Source organism: Rhinolophus sinicus, chromosome 2 (assembly GCF_057876585.1).
Source record: "Rhinolophus sinicus isolate RSI-liver-muscle chromosome 2, RSI-T2T, whole genome shotgun sequence".
Taxonomy (NCBI): domain Eukaryota; kingdom Metazoa; phylum Chordata; class Mammalia; order Chiroptera; family Rhinolophidae; genus Rhinolophus; species Rhinolophus sinicus.
Window position 1 is genome coordinate 37,045,108 of NC_142502.1, and position 19,505 is coordinate 37,064,612.

General features: G+C 36.0%; 1 pseudogene; it reads right to left on the bottom strand.

Moving 5' to 3' along the window:
* Nucleotides 1-18,139: 18,139 nt before the first annotated feature.
* LOC109452178 (arginine-fifty homeobox pseudogene) lies at nucleotides 18,140-18,950 on the bottom strand (annotated as a pseudogene).
* Between the last annotated feature and the right edge of the window lie 555 nt (nucleotides 18,951-19,505).

Sequence of the window (19,505 nt, forward strand, 5' to 3'; positions counted from 1 at the left end):
AGTGCTTGATCTTGTGGTAAAATAAGGTTGTAATCTGGGGTTGGAGTTTTCGTAATGTTCAAAAGATGAGTCAAGAAAGAGCGGTATCATTAGTTCTTGTCATGTGAAGTTAAAAAATACCTTATCCTGCCATAGCTCAGGGGAAAGTCTGAACATATCTGCATTTAGTGTTTTAAGTAGTTAGATTTTAATAGTGTGTTGAGTCTTTTCAGATCATTAATATAGGCTATGACTGCTTGTGTAGGAATAAACAAGAAAGGAAGCAAAGGGAATCTTTTCAAAATCCTTGGCCTCCTGGTGCCTTGGAATAGGACTAAAGACGAACAGTATCCCATCTAGAGGATGCTGGTCTAGTTATTCAACTCTCTGTATCTCTTTCTAAAGCTACTTAACTGCATTTATGGTTCCAACCTTTTCTAGCTCCTGAAGACATTCTCTGTGTTTGAGTACCACTGCTCTCTATGAAGAGTTTTGTGTATTTCATATTCAAATTCACCAGGAGAAAACAAATCTAATTAGAACAGACTCAACAAGAAAGAAAATCTCCTTTGATTATTTCCTATCTGGTATGAACATAGTTTCTAGAAGAAATTCTGCCTAAGATCATCTCATAGGCTGTTGGCCATCACACAGAGAGCTACCCCTGACTCAAATTCCAATCTTTGGTTCAAGGTAGGGTTTCAGGATCAATTGGCCAAAATGAGACAATCTCTATCCTTTACTGAAAAGAGACTTGGGTGTGGTATGTGACAGCCCTCAGAATATCATTGATGTCTTAAAAAAAAAACAAAAAAAACTAGTTTAGCCTGATTATTCTATGTGAGTTTTTGGGAAGGCAAAAATATTTGCATGTTTTTAAAGTTCCAAAGTAGAGAAAAAAGACATCTCTTACTACTGCTTAATATGTGGATATATGTGCACATATGTGATATAAAAGGGATACCGAGAGTTAAAGGAGAAGGTTGGACAACACGAATTAGAAGGAAAATCCAAATATTATTTCAAATCTGCAAACTGCCATAACATTTTTCATTTTTCCTAAATATATTTAAATCTTCTGATTTGCTGACTTGAGAATCATGCTGTTTATATTATAATGTGCATTTCCTCATTTGAAAATAAAAAGATGAGTAAAAGAGGAAAAATCTATGGACAAACCCCCAAGATCGATGATGAGCTGTTGTAATTACAAGGAGCAGAGTTTCAGGACCTGATGGCATGTTATCGCCTCATGGAGACAGCGCTATCTCTGCCTATGATACTCGATAAAGATGTATTGAGTAAAGGGAATTTTTTAAAGTGTTTTTTGTCATTGAAGTTTTACAGACCAGGACATAACTGCAATTTTCAGTTAGCTGTAGATTTGGGAGGGCCAAGGGAGTCATGCGTGAAATATTTAACTCCCTAAGATCATTCCTTCATAGATATTCCCTAGCCTCTGATTTCTGAGCCTCCTACAGCTCTAGCTGCTTTTCAGAAGGCTTTTCTCTCCATTGAAGTAACCGCCTTAGATACCTAGCTTTCACTGCTCGCATGATAGAGAAACCAGACGTAACCTAATGAAAGGAGAAAGAAGAAATGTCTGTCTGACATGGTGACACATTTGGCTCCTTTTCCAAACCAACTCTTGAAGCATATATCACAGCCCAGCTGTATCTGCAATGCCAGTTTAGGGATCATGATAAGGAAATAGGATCAGGAGACGAGCGCTGTTGAATATGGAGGCCAAAGAGGCCATAAGATAGAGGCAGATTTCTGGGTTTCTGAATTGTTTGAGATAGTAAATCCACTGAGAATTAAAGACATTTTAAAAGAAGCTAGAATTTAGAGATTATCTATGGGGATTATCAGAAATTTGCTACCTGTCTTGAAAGACAGATCTAAGTGACACCATTGTACCTAGCAAAAAACTGCAAGCCATTAGTATGTAGGTACGAAACAAAGGATTTAAGTTAAATCTTTGAACTTCTACAATAACAAAATTACTTAGCCTCTTTAAGCTTTGTTTTCTTCTTTTATAAAATATTTTAAACTAGACCTCAAAACTTCCTCTCAGCTCAATGAAATGTCTTAATTCTAGTACAGGATTTTCTTTCAAACAAGATTCATTCATGAAGTTTCTAGGAACCAACTAACTCTAATTATCTTGGTAAATTTTTGTAGCTTCCAATTGGAAATCTCAATTTCATTCCCAGAAATAGAATCAGTAAATGCCTCATATTCTTTAAAGATACTAGGAAGAACAAGTAAAGCAAATACTGGAAATTGGACATCTGAACGCCACAGGGCTATCTGTTAAGACATGACCTAAACTACTGTATTTGCATGTCCTCTTAAACAACACCAACACCACTTCCTCCTCCTCCACAACCACATTCTGTGAATCATTTCCAAGGGAATAGGCCTTGCTCTGTACTTAGCAACCAAATAGTCTCACAGTTTCTGGAAGTAGAATTTTCTCCAGAGAAGATACAGAAAGGTAAAGTGGTTTGTCCCTACAGCTTTCATACAATCTGAAGAATGTAAATAAAGGAAGAGTGGTTTTAATTCAATGGAAGGAAAATGAAATATCATTTATATACTTCTGAGCAAAAGTTGAGGTTTTATTATATAAATGGGTCCATACATAATAAAATGAAAGTTGAGACAGTATCCGAATCCCTCAGGTTACCAAGTGTTATTTTTTTTCTCAAAGTACATTGCTTGTAAAAGCAGATTTTGTTATTTTTGAACTATCCTGATCCTTAGTTCTCTCCCTAACTCACCTGGTGTTTGTAACCTTCACTCTTAGTTCCTTTCCTCGGAGCCTGTTTTATTTCTTCCAAACAATATCATCATCAAAGTTTGGAAGACAAACTTCCTGGTAAGCAGCCTGAAGTTTTAACCACACAGATAGCATTTCCACCCCAAGCGTAACTTCATCGGTTAAATGAAAGTCTGATGACAATTCTATTTAAATAAAAGCTCCAGATGTGTATCAAATGTCAACAAATCCAACACTGAGTTAAAGCAATACCCTGTCATCTGATTTTGTCTCTGTTAAACAAACTATGACTCTTCAGCTTGTTCACAGGACAGGGGCTTTAAATAGACAGTTGATGGCGAAGGAACGCAGTATAAGTGTGTGAATGTGTTCTTCATTCACCTGACTTTCCAGGCTTTGGAGAAAACTATGTACCATCCATGCATTTCCTCTACGGCCTACTCATTCCCCTATCAGACTCACTCTCATGATATTAACTCCTCCCTTTCTTTCTAAAGTATGCATGCAATCCTCTAATGGGGGTAGAGCATTGAGCAGGCATAGAAAGTTGGTCTCCTAGCTGAGTGTGGGTCATGTTTGGGAGCAGACGACATGCTTGACTTCTTCTGCCCAGACTCATGCGCAGCTGAGACTTTGGAATGCCCTTAGTTAACAGTTTCCTGAGTGGAATTGAATATACTTAATAGCCACTGATAGCTCATGAGGAGGGAGGCTGCGGATTGTGAATCAGAAATATTCCACTTGAGCTGGGTATAATCTTGGCAAGAACCAAATTCTAGAAATGATTTGGAATATGAAGGAGTGTTTTTCACATTTATAGTTACACAAATTTCATTAGTTTGCATTATCAAGTTCTGAAAGAGAATAAGGTGAACATCTCTAAAGTCAAGCTCACAGGATAAGAGACACTTTTCAAGAATTTGAGGAAATATCAAAGTCAAGATTGATATGTTAGTGGTTCTATCACCTACCATATAATTAAGTGTTAAGGTCTGTCTTTTAAATGATAATTTGTGTGTTGAATTATTAATATACACCAAGAATTTATTTTATAGCTAGTAAAATTCACTTTAGTTTTAATGATCTATATGTTTGTTTTTTAAAAAGCTAATAATTTCCGTGGTTCAAAATTCAATAGGCAAAGAAGACAAAAGGTCTTCCTCTCTCACTTACACCCTATCCACTCAGTTCTCTAACCTCTCCTATCTCCTTCTCTGTTTCTGAGTGTTCTTTAGGCCCAAATTACAGTAACTCTAGAGGATATCTATGTGTTTGGACCTGAAACAATGTCATCATTCCATGAGTTAGATAATGAAAAGGGGATTTGCCAAGTTCTAATGGGATTGTTCTGCCATTGTTGAGTACAGTAAGGGAACTTTTAACTTTTCTGACTGGCAGTGAAGTTGCAGACTTATTGAAAGAAAGCGTAGGAGGATGTGAAGCTTGAGAGTATGGGCAAAAAGTAACTGCAAGATTGGGGCCAAAGAAAGAGGAATGAAGAAAAGAATCAGGATGGTTTTCTTCACTAATCCATAGCACGTTCATGGTAGCTAACTTCTGTGGTAGAATCAATACTTCTATAAATGCAACTTGATGAATGACACTGAGTGTGTTTAACTCTGCCATTCTTAGTTTAGTTCCAAAAGGAAATCATTAGTGTGTCTTGTTAATAAACAGATCGGTAAAGTTAATCAAAATATTTGTTGAGTGCTTACTAAGGCAGGCATTGCACTAGGCTCTGGAGAAACAGTATTGAATATGAGAGAGAAATCTCCTGCTCTCAAGAAGTTTACATTCTTGTAAAACCAGAAAGATAATAAAAGTGAAAATAAAATGTAAGGAATGTAAAAAGAAATAGAAGAAAAAAAGCAAACAAACAATGGGCCTTATAGTTAATAAGTGACAAAACAAAGCATTCTATGTTTACTGTTGTGTTCCTAAGGCTTGTTGAACTTATTTTCAAAACTACCTTTCTATGTATCACAAATGAGTTTATCAGTTATGATGTTTGCAAAATAAATCACTCCATTGGAAATAGCTACAATGTATAACCTACTACATTTCTAATCCTTTGGGGTATATTAACAATTTGCTAGAGTTCTAGCCTAACATATATCTCTAAGCATGTAATAAAAAATGCGTGTGAAAATGTTTGACAAGAATTCTTCCTTGGTCAAGTAATAGACTAAATGATCTGGAGAAAAAAATGTTCTTACTAACTGGAACAATGATGTAAATCGGACTAATAGAGGAAAATAAATATAAAATAGAAACTTCAAAAAGTACAACAATCAAATTTAAATAATTATATGATGGGAGCAGAAAAGAGGGACTGGCTTAGAAAAACATTCAAGGGCATGAATTTGGCAATGCTTTAATTGTAAAATAAGATTAATGAATATGACAGAATTTGGAGAACTTAAAAGTACAAATTGTTTACAGTCCTAGTCCAGGCATAACTGCTGGCTAAATCTGTAACTGTTGAAGATTTCTTCACTGTTTTCTTACTTAGCCTTCAGCCAAGTATCCATTTCCTTTTGCTCTTAAAACCAGATTAATGACATTTTAATTTTTACATTATCTCTTTTTTCTCCCCTACCTATGGCTTTTGGAGCAGTTTTTTTATAGCCAACAAATTAAAATTGAAAGAATTCCAGGGAAAAAGCAATAAACCAAGGAAGAAGATCCCCAATGTTACTTCAGATACCCATAGTGTTAAGTATCTGAAATATTCTAGCTCATCAATACTTCCGATTATTTTTCTTTCCATACTAGAATGTAAGCTCCACGAGTACACTGTCCTTGCCTATTTTGTTCAATGTCTTATTCCCCAGTATCTTTCAGAGCACTGAGCCTAGCACTGAGTACTGAGTTAGTGTTCCTGAAATATTTGTTGAACAAACAAATCCAAAAATGAAATATCATTTTAAAAATACACTTAAAGTCTAACTTAAATTCCTTCTCTGCTACAGCTTAAAGTTATTTTTCTCATGTTTCACCTCCTTCTGAGAAAGAAATGTTAGTTTATCATAATAAAAGAAATGATTTCTTAATATTTTGATAATGGACATAAAATCCACGTTGAAGAAGTGGGTTGGTGTATGTTTGGTTGTGGTTTAATGCTAATTAGCGCAACCTAGAGATTCTTGATGACCAAAAATTTTTTGAGGCTATTATAGGTACTAATGGACAGGGGTCTTTATTTTATATATATATATATATATATATATATATATATATATATATATATATATATATATATTCATTTGTACCCCTCCATATTTTGAAAAGATTTCAGGAAGTTTTATGGATCCACTGATGTGTTTGTTGTTATTACTCTTATTAAATTCTTAAATTACCTCACCTAGGTTACATGATATACAAAAACAGACCATTTAGGCACATATATGATCCTCAATACATCAATGAATTTAGACTGTTCACTCAGAAAAATTTCTAACCTGATTAATGACATGCATAGAAAATAATGAAAACAATTTCTTGGGCTTAGCTTTTCTCTAATGGTGTTTATATTGACTTTATACTTTCCAAAGTCTCTCACATACATATGTTACTCATCAATCATCATTGACTATTTATGAGGTCCTGTCCTACCTATTCATTAATCCTAGCTAACATCGGGCATTGGAGGAGGTAAATTCATCCTTCTACAATGATGCATTATCTCTAAAGCTCTAAAATAGAGATTACATTTTGTGAAGTACAAAATGTCCAAGTAGGAGGAGACTTGGTCATTTTGAGCTCACGAAGTGTCTCGCTCATATCTACAATTTAGGGTAGTGTGATATACAAAAATTTAGGGTAGCGTGATATACAAAAACAGACCTTCACTTCAGGAGCATTCATGAATCTCCCATTGTCAATATTGCAATTTTGCCTGGCCTCTTTACATTCAGCAACTTTCAAACAAGTATTATATTTACAATGATGATACGTGGAAATCAACATCACCTATAGCTAGCTACACAGACCAGTCTTTAGGTGAAAATCTGCAAAAATGATAATGATTAAGAACATTACAGAGAGTAATAGTTCTAAAACAGAACACTCATGTGGCAGCCATAAAAAGGAACTAGGGACTTTTTCAGCTTGTATATTAAAGATGCAGACAGCCAATGTATCAAAACAAACCATTTGTGTTATGTCTCCTGTGTCTATTCAAACTGAGAAGCTCAAGAAAATTTGCCAGGTATTTTAAATAAACATTGCTGGTTAATGTCCCTATACCAGAACAAGTAAAATCTCAAGAGACTCTATTTCTGGTGGGCAGAAGATGCTTTTTATATCCAAAATGGTAAACTCTCTTACATAAATTATAAATTTTCTCATTAAAATACTTGAGTTTTTTTTGTTTGTTTTTTTAAAGAAAAACCTCAAGAAGTACAATATATGAGTGGCCATTTAAAACACAAAAAGAAATTATTATTTTTTCTGCTAAGACACCATAAGTCACATCATTTTCCAAAAGTTAAACAAGATCTTAAAGTATCAAGCCACAGTGCACCTTGACATGTAGCTTTTCTCTAGAATGTCAACAGGAGGGTGTCTCTGATAAAGCTATCATGTCCTGACTGAACACCAAGCACCCACATGCTAAGTATCATATGAATATTATTTCATTTCATCATTATAACAGCTGCTTGAGCATCATTCCTATTTTATAGACCAAGAAGCTGAAGCTTGAAGAGGTCAACCACACAGCCATGAAGAGGTGATATTTAAGAGTTGAGTCTACTATTATCTGACTCCAGCGGATGTTCTTATCCTGTCTATGTTCTGCCCCTTTCAAGGCAATATATGGCTAATTAGTGGGCGACCTATCAACCTGGTACACATACTTCTTCTTTCAACCTTTGGCACTATATTCTTCTTTAGTATTTACCTCTTAATCTCCTCTTCTAGAATATGAATTTTCTGAGAGCAAAATCTGCATCTTATTCATATCCAGAGCCCCAGAACAACTGACAGCTTTGTCTCTCTTGAAGTAGGTACTGAGTGATAGCTAAAATAAATTGAAATCATCTATTGCTCTCAGGTCCTATAAGAGTTTGCTAAACCTGAAAGCAGACTCCCGTAATATTTTGCTGAATAACTTCATGTATCTCCCACATTATAATCTTTAAAATTAAGCAAACTAATTAGCTGTAACAGAATAATGAATAAAGGACAAGTGAAGACTGTGTATACACACACACTTTGAAAGGAATCTTTTCCTCTTGATAACAGTAGAACATTTCTAGTTGGTTGCTAATTTCACGGCATTATTTTCCCTAAAAGATACAATTTAAGGCTCTTTGGGGAATAATGTTAGTATTTTGATAGATATGTGACTATGTAGCCACGTGTGCAAAGTTGTGCTTCATTTCTAGTGAGCTGTTGCTTTCAAGAACAAACCATGAGAGAATCTGGCTGTTAATCAGAGATGAACTTTGCCATTCCTGATTGTTTAAGCCAGAGGCCTTTTTTGAAACAGTAATCCTGCTTCAAGAGGAGAACATCTTCTAAAATTTAAATCAGCGCTTCCTAACAGTGGCCCTTGTCATTACTTGATTTGCTTTTTAAATAGGGCGATTCTTGGGCTCCTCCTCAGGCCTGGTGAAGCAGAATCCTCTTAGGTTGTGCTCAGAAATCTATATATTTGAAAATACACAGGGAATATTGAGAACCACTTTGGTCTAACCTGACCAAATTCCCTCCTCCAACCAGTCCTCTGTTCTCTCGAGTCTGCACTCTTCAATCTGCTGCAGAGGGTCGCAACTTTAACAACCTAAATGTAGTCTCAAATTACAAACTAAAAGTCAGCTTTCAAATTACTGCAGGCTGCTGTTGTTTCCACTGGAATGTTTGAATCCACAGAGCAAGTTAATTCCATCTCCAGATACATGAGTGAAATTCTTACAGAATAACTTTCCACTAACACTGTCTCTGGAATCAGAACAAACCCTACCAACTTCTACCTTATCAAACCCCTAACACTATCTACATTTTCAGCCTGTATTAGCGCAAAACTAAAGCTGCTGGATTCCCACCATTCTGCTTTTCTCTGTTACTCTGAATCACCAGATTATCCTGACATCGTGACACTATTTTTTGCCCACTAACCTCACTGCTAATGTCTATTCCATTGATTGTTTATTTCCTCCAACCACCTTCCTGCCTTCACTAAAATGTTTCTCCCCTCATGACCTCTCTTCCACCACAGGCTACAAGAAACAGAGGCAGCTCATTCTACCACATCACGTTTCCTGCAGAGTCTACAGATCATGTCAACCTGCCCTTACTCCTCTATCCTTTGAGGTTCGTGTTATCTGGCTCATGAATATTTCCCTCCTCAAATATCTCTTGACAATTCATTCATATGAATCGTTCATTTATTCAATAAAGTTTATTGAGTGTTTAGTATGTGCCAGATGCAGGGAAGAAAAAATGAGTGGTAAAACAGTAAGGGAAGCAGATTGCAAGTAAATGATTATATTTTATTATAATGTTATTATAATAATATAGTATATGAAATATTGAAGAATTTATAGCATCCATGTGCTCAGACGGCTCTTCTCATTTGCTGACAATGATTGTCAACTCCACGAAACACTTAAAACCAAAGTTGTTAATATTTTGCCCTAAACTCCTTCTCCTGGCTTCCTTTTCCCTCATTAACACCAGCCATGCAGATCACTAAATTAGAAACCATAGTACAAGGATAGAAAACTCAAAATGGTTACAGAAGAGAAACAGAATCCATAAGTGAGTGATTAAGGCAATGGTAAACAACTGGGAATGATGGAAACTGTGGCAAACTGAAAACCACAGCCTCATTTTTAGAAGATAATCACCGCTCCATTTCTAGCAATTATTCAGCTCAGGAGGAATACAGGCCCAGTGTTGCCACATCGTCCAATTTTTAACAAGAACTTGGGAATCCAGATTTTTATAAGCAATGTCCTAATTTTTCTAACATTACACAGCCAGTTAAGGATCGCCAAGATATGCAAAAAACATGCATGCATTGGGTGAAATGTTGTTAGGGAGCAATATGGGCATAGCACGTTCAGGTATAACCTCACAGATTACTTAGTAATTACAAAAGGGAAAAAGCACCTTTACAATGAGAAGTCTCATACAGACCACCTTGACAATGTGATTAAACTTAACATCACCAATAACAATAACCGGACAAACTGACTTATGTGCCCCTGCTACAATTCAATGGAAAGTACAATAAGTCCCAAAAAGGTTTAACCTAAATCTAATCATAAGGAAAGAATCAGACAAATCAAAATTAAGTGATATTCTGTAAAGCAACTGACCAGACTCATCATAAATGCAACAAAATGTCACAAAAGACTTTGCTTCCCTTATTAATCTGGCAATTTCCAATTCAGCATTCAAAACCCCAATCAAGTATCAACTTCCATGAATTGCACCTCCCTCCTATGAAAGAATGAAGAAATTCTTATTGTATTTCCATCTGCATGTCTATTGTATTCTCTTCTTTATTGTGTCTCTGTGTCCCCCTTCAAATTTATGTCCCCTGAGGAGAAACCCAGATCTAGAATGATGGCTAGTGCTTGGGAAACTTAAGTAAACATTTGATGAGTTGATTGACTTTTTAAAAATTGCTTTCTTCAGCCTACTTTTCTTTCACTGCTTTCTCTGAAATATCTGAACTGTTCAGAATAGGTCAAAGATGGGTACCCTGTGAGAGGTAACTAAGCATTAGAAATAAGGTAACAGAAAACACAATGATAGTGTTGTGGAGAATTACTTGTTTCAAAAGCAAAATTACATTTCTGGGCCTATCTTAGATGAGGAGAAAATAAATCCCAGAGGCAAGGCCTTCAAAGTATGACCAAAGAGTTTCGTTGCTGTGAGGTGTTAAAGGCTTAACTTCTCTGCTTCCACATGTCTGTACTCTCAAGATCTCCTTCTGTTCCTTGGGAAATTCTAAACATATTACCATGGCCTTTTCAATAAAAGGGTCTGTTTCCTGTAACTCCATGCCTCCTTTCAATTAAGATCAAATGAAATTTAAGATTAAGCGGAGCCAGGACTCTTTCTCAAGTTAATGTTAATTATAACTTTGGTGGATGTGTTGCAGCTTGTTCTCAGCCTATCTGATTTTTATGAACCAACAGGGGCAAAGCTTCAAGGAGACCAACTATTCTGCCTCTATTATTATTATGTCTGCCTGTAATAATACATAGGAATGTTTTCTTCCCAGAAAACCTTCATGTAAGGATTACTTATATTGAAAACATTAATCATTCCTAGAAGCTAACAATAAAATTATCTTTTTATTCCCTTTTGCTATATTCTTTAGGTGAGTGAAAGAATCTCAGATAGTTAGTTCTTACATATTTAATATGAAATTTGCTACCTCAAAAATATAATATGCAAACAATTTACTATAGTGTAAAAGGAGAACAACCATCTCTGAACAAGCGTTCAGAATAATATGTGATACCCTAAGTGAAGGTAACTGACAAACTTCAGAGATGAGTACACACCACAAAAGTCAACATACCTATTGTCTCCTTAAACTAAAGTTTGCAAAGTGGTGGGTCACTTATCGTTAGGTTTGCCAGATAAAATACAAATAAACAGATAAATTCAAATTTAACTAGAAGTCCTGTATTTTTATATGCTAGACCTGGCAATTCTACATGTAGGCTAGTTTTGTTTGGTAAATACACTGTTTTTAAAAATCCAGACTTGTTTTTTTTGTTTTTTGTGTTTTTTTTAACGTAAAGTAGTTCTGGCAACATTGGGCTCACATCTTGCATTATATATACAGCTATTAGCCGTAGCTGTGTATGCATGTCCCATTTTTTAGAGTTTCATTTGCTCTCTAGTTCAATGCAGTCACCATCTGGCCCTTTCCTAATTCCTTGACCCTATAAGCATGTTTTCAACCTTGGTCTGACGCACTATTTAAGTTTACAAATCACATATTTGCTACATCCACCAGTTGTGGCATCTGCACCTTGACCGTGCCCAGATTCCACTTGAGAAGCAGGTCATTTTACTACAATGGTGCACATTTGCACTGACTATACATTGTGGTATCCCATCATATATTACTCAAATATACAAGTTATTTTTCAGATACTCTATAGTTTCTTCTCCAGCCTACCAGTCAGTTCAGCCTCAGCCCGAAGCATTTTAGGTAAGATACCATGCAGTAGTGGATTTTCTATAAGAATGGTGAATATTTTAGTCCCTGCTCATTACCTAAAATAATCATGTGACTTTGCAAGGTTATTTAATCTCTCAACATCTCAGCTGTCCCATTGGAAAAATATAGAGGTTCGACAAAATACTTATGGCTTTTAAGTCCATATTGCTATTAGTAACTAATGATTCTATGAGGTTAGTTTATAGTCAAGGTTTTCTGAAACTCTAGAATCGGGAATCAACTCCTGAGGCAAACAGTTAAGCAACTTTCCTATATTACTGTAAAGTTTTATGTCATTGGAAAATATTTATCTATTGTCAGACTTGCATAGCATCACTGCAGATTGCTAGGAGACAGTAAATGTTTTTACAAGCAAAAAGCCTTCGCTTTTTCCTACTGCTATCTACTGAAGGAAAAAAAAAGTTTGCACAGCTACTGGTTGAAACATACTCCTTTTATTGACTCAGAGCAATAGATATACCTTTTAAAGATCTAAATTGAAGAAAAGGGGGAAAAAAAAGCTGTTTACCCTTTAATCTCCTTAGCAGCTCAATGAAAGGAGGGAAAGGGTCTGTGTAGACAAATCTCAAAATAATGAACTTGAAGAGCTATCCCAAACAGAGCTTTGGTTGATTTATATCTACCAAAAACAGTGGGCTTTAAAAACCAGGGAGGTGAAACTATCCTTCAGATTGCAGAGACAAGACCGCACCTGAATACACCTACTCTCTCTGAAAAAATTAAGCACCTATGTCATTAGAAAAACTTCCCTTTATGCAAACCAACCAGGTTGCCTCAACCTTAAATGAACACAATTAACACTTTCTCAATAGATGCACTTATCTCCCCCCACACCCCTGCCCCGCAGCTTTTTTCTAGGTTCCTGTAATCATAGATTATTGCTTCTCAAAAAGGTCAGCATCAATCCTATCCCCATTCCCACAATTAATTTTCAAATTAATTTTTTTCTGTTGTCAAAACTAAAGAATGAGGCAGAAAAATGGTATCCTGGAAAGAGAATTGGTTAGCCATGGCACCAGGAAGATTCTTTTAAAGTTTATTAACTCGCTATCTTTAAAACAAAAATAACAATCCATTGTTATGCTTAGTAATTATATAGAATTAAAATGAACCAAAGTAAAATAAAATGGGAGCGTACAATAGAAGATATGATCAAAATTTTTTTAAAAATTCAAGATTTTGCAATGACTCTTTTCTGCCTATCATTTAGTTTTGAAAATATGGCAGAAAACATAAAATATCCCAATTGTTAGGTTCTTAATATAGATTACATGTGTAACAGTACATATTACCCATATCTCTAGGAGGTTGCACAGCAGAAAAAAATATTATACTATTTTGGTATTATAAATGAAAAGCATTAATATAGGTATGCTACTGCAAATAGTATAACATTATTCCCAAAGGAGCATTCTAAATGTAACCTCAAACTACCTAATCTCTATTTAATAAGTGACCACTCAATGATGAAATATAATAAGCAAATAAAAAATTTATCATCTCAATAGAATAAAGATGCCATGTCAATGCACTACCATTTCACAGTTAGTTTATAAACAAGTCGGTAAATGTTAATAATACTTTATATTGTATTTATATATCTGGTAGTAGGCCCAGAAATACCTTACAAAGATAACAAAAATACTAATTAATAAAGGTTAGAAAAAAATGTTGAAGCAGGTTAGAGCAACTCAATAAAGATGTTTTAACAAGGATGTTGGAAGTTCTATATACCATATATGCAATGGTGGAATAGAGCCTCAGTATACAAAAGTTAGGACTAAAGAAAATGGTTTTATATGATACTTAACAAAACCTTTCTGAGCCTTTTTTTCTGGAAAAAAAAAGTGAGAATAAGAATGGTGTTTTTTGTGTGATTAAATAGATACAATTATATATATATATATATATATATATATATATATATATATATATATATGACAAACTTCTTAGAATAGTGCTTCACATAGAACAAAAAATATTAAAAATACTATCAGTAACTATTACCATTTTGGTTTGTGGGAGGACATGGCAGGAGGGAAAAGGTAGATGTGAAAATTCTTTTTCTATGAAAATCTTTCTCATCAAAGCGCAGAGTTCTACATTATATGGAAGCAGTATTGTCTTTTGGACTACCTAACTAGCAATACAAATTCTGGCCTTTTTAAAATTTGCGGGAGAAAATAAGAGATGTGGCATTTCTAGAGTATATGAGGGTGAATATATAAACACGAGATATATAAAATGGCAAAATTTCAGTCTTTCAAGGGATTTTATAGACTTTCTCTTACAGGACTATGCCACATGCTCCCATAGTATTTTTTAATTGTTAAAAGAAAAAGTAGAAAAATAAAAAATACAGATATACTTAGTAGTGGGGCTTATTCTTATACGAGTGTCTACTTTTAACACCTTTCAAGTCACATAATTACACATTTCAAATATACCAAGATTGTAAAATGCACAGCTTTGTCAATTTTCCTTTATTACATTCTTATGAGAAAATGAAGAATGTCATTCATGAGTGAAAAAGTATTTACCATTGGGTTCTACTTTGTTCTAAATAATGGGCAAGCCACTGAATATTCAGAAATATAAGGCAAGTGCTTGTCCTCAATTTAATCCCTTAATTTATAGAGAGCAAAACTGTCAAAGAACAGTAGAGAAATTTCATCTTCAACAGCCAGGATAACATTCTTCATTTGAATATTGGAGATAATTTGGGAGACAAAGCAAAAGGAGAACTATTTAGGGAGAAAAAAATTAAATAAAAACTAGAGAGGAAAAATAAGAAAGGGAAAAAAAAATCCAAGCTGACAGGTATGTTGAGAGGTGATAATATGGAAAAGAAGGAGAATGGTTTTGACAATAATGTTTGTTTAAGGTTAATATGTTTATTGAGAAAAATTAAAATCTCCGTTTTCTAACTTTGGAAAATCAACGATGAGAAATACAGGATGAAATGTTCAGAAAAGTCAAGAGATTAGAATCAGACCAAAAGATGTGTTCAAAAAGGTATATTTAGGCTTCACACTCACCCTGTAATTTATGCTGAATGGTGGAATAAAATGAGATCATCTTGGAAATTGACGATGGCTGGTGGGAGTGGAGGGGGGCAGAATTGGCATGGTTCCTTTATGAGTAACAAATGCTAAGTGTGTGACTATAATTACCAGTCTGTGCTATAGTAAGAAAAATTTAAAGTTTAAAACTAATATAAGTTGCACATTAAAGGTACTGTGCTTAAAGAAATGGCCAGGGAAAAGTCCATTAAGTAACAATTAATTGCATATATTTGTTTCTAGAGTTTAAGCGGCAGAACACTGGTTAAAAATGTGATCAGTTGAATACACATATAAGGCTTGCTCAAGTGAAAGTGGTCTTCCTGCAGGGAGGTAGCATTACTTTAATTAGACCTTCATATTTTAGAGTCCGACTGTAGAAATCTTAAATGAATTTGAAATTCAGAAGTCATAGATGACTGAGTTTGGATTATTTAAATCAAGAGACTGCGGTGTAACTGCAGGCCCAATGTATGTCTGTATTCACAGATATATTATAATGAGTAAGTACATGTGGCATAGCTATATTCTTTTCCTGTAGCCCGGTCGCCATGGAAAGTCAATTTATGACTGGAGAGTCAAACATGAAAGGGGAATCACTTGTGTGATTGAAATATTTAATGGCACTAGGTCCCAAGAGTTGGAAGCCTAGATCTGCAAAAGGGTGAGTGAGATACCTACCTCAAGACTTTCACCATATACATGCCATAGAACTGACTTACTGCAATTTTGTTTTCTGTTTTCTAGCTAAATATATCATTTCAGTTTGAACTTTCCATTCTTTTTACACATGATTAGGTGAGATTATACCCCAAATGCTTTGTTCGAGTTTTGGCTGTTTCCAAAGTCTTCAATTAAAAATTTAAGGCATCTTTTGGTAACTCCCACAGATAACTAATCTTATTGAATAATTGTGGGTTGCACTATTTTCTCTCTCAGAGGTCATCTTCTTTTCCCAATTTCCAAGTGTTTGGAGTACCACACATTTTTTTCATGTTCTGCTTACGAACTTGATTTTTGGTCACACAGCAATCTCTCAAGTGGAATTTGAGAGGACAACTATATGTTTATCATCACATAGTTAATAAAAATATGCCATTTTTTGCACTCTACTTCACAAAAATATCCTTGTATCCCCAAGACCAATATATCTACATATTGTGAAGTAGTGAAAATGTAAATATTAATGACTAAAATTATATCCATCCATGAAATAGACAGTGGTGCCATTCATCATGACTATAGAATTCCAGCTGAAATAGATTTTGGATAAATATGATTAGTTTTACCTTGAACATGTTATGTTTAGCATTCCTTTGAAATACACAAGTATTTTCCAGGATAAGACAGATTAGTTGGCATGTTGTTAGGCAGACAAGAAAGTCCCTGCTGGAATAAACAAAGACAGCCATATCCTGAAACTTCAGGTTCTAAGATAACTCCTTCACTCCAGGACAAAAGGTAACAGTGCCTTGAGGTTAATAAATTATCTCATAAATCCCTTTTGGCTGGACAAACGGAACAGATCTTATAGATAGGAATGGGTTATTTTGCTAATCCCTTCAGGATGGGCTAACAGAACAAACCTGGTGGACGAATTTCATTAGAAGTTGCCAGCCCCCTTCCCCAAACAGGCAAGGGAAGGTATAAAAATAAGAACTTTTGCCTCAGTCACTGGGCACCCCCATTCAGGACTCCCTCCTGCTCGGGAGTTCTGACCCTTTGCTTTTAATAAACTATCCTCTTTTTTAAAACGCCTCTCCTCTTCTTGGTCCATACTTCCGTTCTTTGGTCTCCAGAGATATGATCCCCACATTCACTCAAAAATCTCCTACATCAAGGAGACAGATGATAAGTGACATATGCTTTCCCAGGATAAAGCAAGGATGGAAAACTGTACCTGGCAATTTATGTCTTTGACCATTACTTGAAAATGGTTTCTCTTGAACATGAAGCAGAAACAAGATTTCGCTTGGTGGAAGAGATTCCACCAAGAGATTCCAAGTAGAGGAGATTTTTTTCAGGAAGTTTGGCTGTAAAAGGGAGGAAAAAAGAGAATCAGCTTGTTGCTAAACAGAAGCTGAGGTGAGAGAGGTTGCTTTATGTTTTGCTGTGTTTTTATAGGACTTAAACATGTTTAAATGCTGAATGAAAGCCTAAAGAAAAGAAGAGGTAGAAGATACCTCAGAGAGTATCTTAAAATAGTAACATTACAAATATTTGCACAGAGATTAAAGAAAATAATGTCATTTTATGCATTACCAAATCCAAAAGAAAACTGTGTGATATTTTCCAAGAGGGGTAGTTAAAAAAAAGAGGGCCAGCTTGGTGGCTCAGGTGGTTGGAGCATCCTTCTCCTAATGCCGATGTCGCTGGTTGGATTCCCACATGGGCCAGTGAGCTGCACCCTCTGCTAAGATTGTGAACAATGGCTCTCCCTGGAGCTTGGCTACGGTGAGCAGCTGGAGCTCAGTGTAAACTTCCCCTGGGGCAGGAGGGGGTGGGGGGAGGCAAGGCTCATAATACCAGCATGGGCCAGGGAGTTGTGTCCTACACAACTAAACTGAGAAACAACGGCTTGAACCAGAGTGTGCATGGGGCGGCGGCGGGGTGGGGGGGGGGGATAAGGGGAAAAAAAAAAAAGATTAAAAAGGCAAAAGGTATCTACTGGAAAAAAAAAAAAAAAGAAAGAAAGAAAGAAAGAAAGAAAGAAAAGACCGGCAAGTGTGATAAGCTTAGAAGCGTCGCATGCGAGCTGGAGGTTGTCATGGCTGAGGTTGTTTTATTGTGCCAGGGGCCAGTTACTGTGGACTGGTTACTGCATTGTCCACAGGTGTGATGGCACTTCTTAGGGCACGTGGGGCTCTCTGAGTGCCCAAGGCAGGTGCGCAGCAGAACCCTGCGCTGGGTATAGGAGTCAACTGTGCTTTCTTCTCCGTTTGCTCTAAATATACCCAGATGATTTCCATCCGCCTTGGGTAGTTATCCAAAAAAGACTTTGAGGTCATACCTTCAATTTTCTAAAGAATAACTACTTATCTCTATCTTTATCTATATATTTTTTTCTGTAAAATCTGGCATTAATTAGAATTGTGATCAGAGAAATCCAAAGTCCCTCATACCGGATGGGTTCTGAAATTCCAGGCCGTCTCTTAGACTGTAGGCTGCAAAGCCTCAGCTTGTCATATTGGAGAGGTTTTCCAGGAGACGGATCCACAGCTGGACCAGCAAAGATGCTAAATGAAGAACTCTGTTCTTCTAGCTGGGCCCTGTGGGTGAGCAATACTGATGTAAACAGTGGAAAGAAGAGTCAGCTCATCCTCATTAGGAAAACTGTACAGTTACATGATCTGGGCTATGTCGTAGGCATCAGCTTAAGAAGCAGGAACTGGCTACTAGCCTCTCCGACTGAGGACCTTGCATTTGGGCATCGCTAATGGGATTCTCAGTGATGACAGAGTCTCATGCCCAACTGGAAGGGCCTAACGGCTGAGATGGAAGGGAGCTATAGAAATCTGAAACTACAGGAAAAGAAGACTAAGGACTGGTTGATGTTGTGGGTGAGGTGGGCACGTTATGGGCTGGAAGAACCCGGCTTGGTTGCTGTAGTGATAGCTGTTGTCGCTGCTGCTTCCTCAATTTGACTCACCGGTTCCTGAGCTAAGTCTTTATCGTTGATTCCGGGTTGGTTGAGTTTCCAGGCAAGGTCCTTCTGGAGATTTTTATCTGGAAACATGGTGTGGCTAAACAGAGCCTCCAACTCTTTTATGTTGTGTGTGCATGAATGAGGTGCATTTTTGGTTCCTCTTTCATATTGACCAGCTGGATTCTGTGGTATCAAGTTCATGCTGGAATCATCCATGTAGATAAAAGGGTCTGGCTGAGGATTGTCTGGGGCCATTCACTTCATCAGGGACACTGACATATGGGATGAAATGCCTGTCATGAATCCCCTTGGAGTGCCCATTTTCAAGTCTGCTGGATGTGTCTCTCTGAACACGCAGTTTGTTTAGTGTCCAACTACCCATATTTAAAGCTCGGCACCTAAATATGTGAAAATGCTTAAGAGGAACAGAATTCAAGAACAGTTAACTCCAAGTCAAATCATAACTTTGAAAGAAGAAATCACGCATATACTTTAAAAAGAAAGTGTTTATAAAAGAGAATTAGTCATGTGTAAAAAACTGAAAAGAACTTGCTCAGCTTCTAATATTATTTATATTTAAAAGCTTCTAAAAAGCTAAAAATGGTTCATCATAGTAGGCAGAGCTGATGACTGTAAATGAAACCTTAAAAAGAAAATCTGTCTAATCTCAAAAACTAGTATACATTCAACTTGCTAAACATAATAAACTTTATCATGGTAATGAATGAAATCCTGGAAGAACAATTTAAGTTCAATGAAATGATCATATAAATTGCAAAATGGAACACCAAACAAAGGACGGCACTGAAGGGTGTT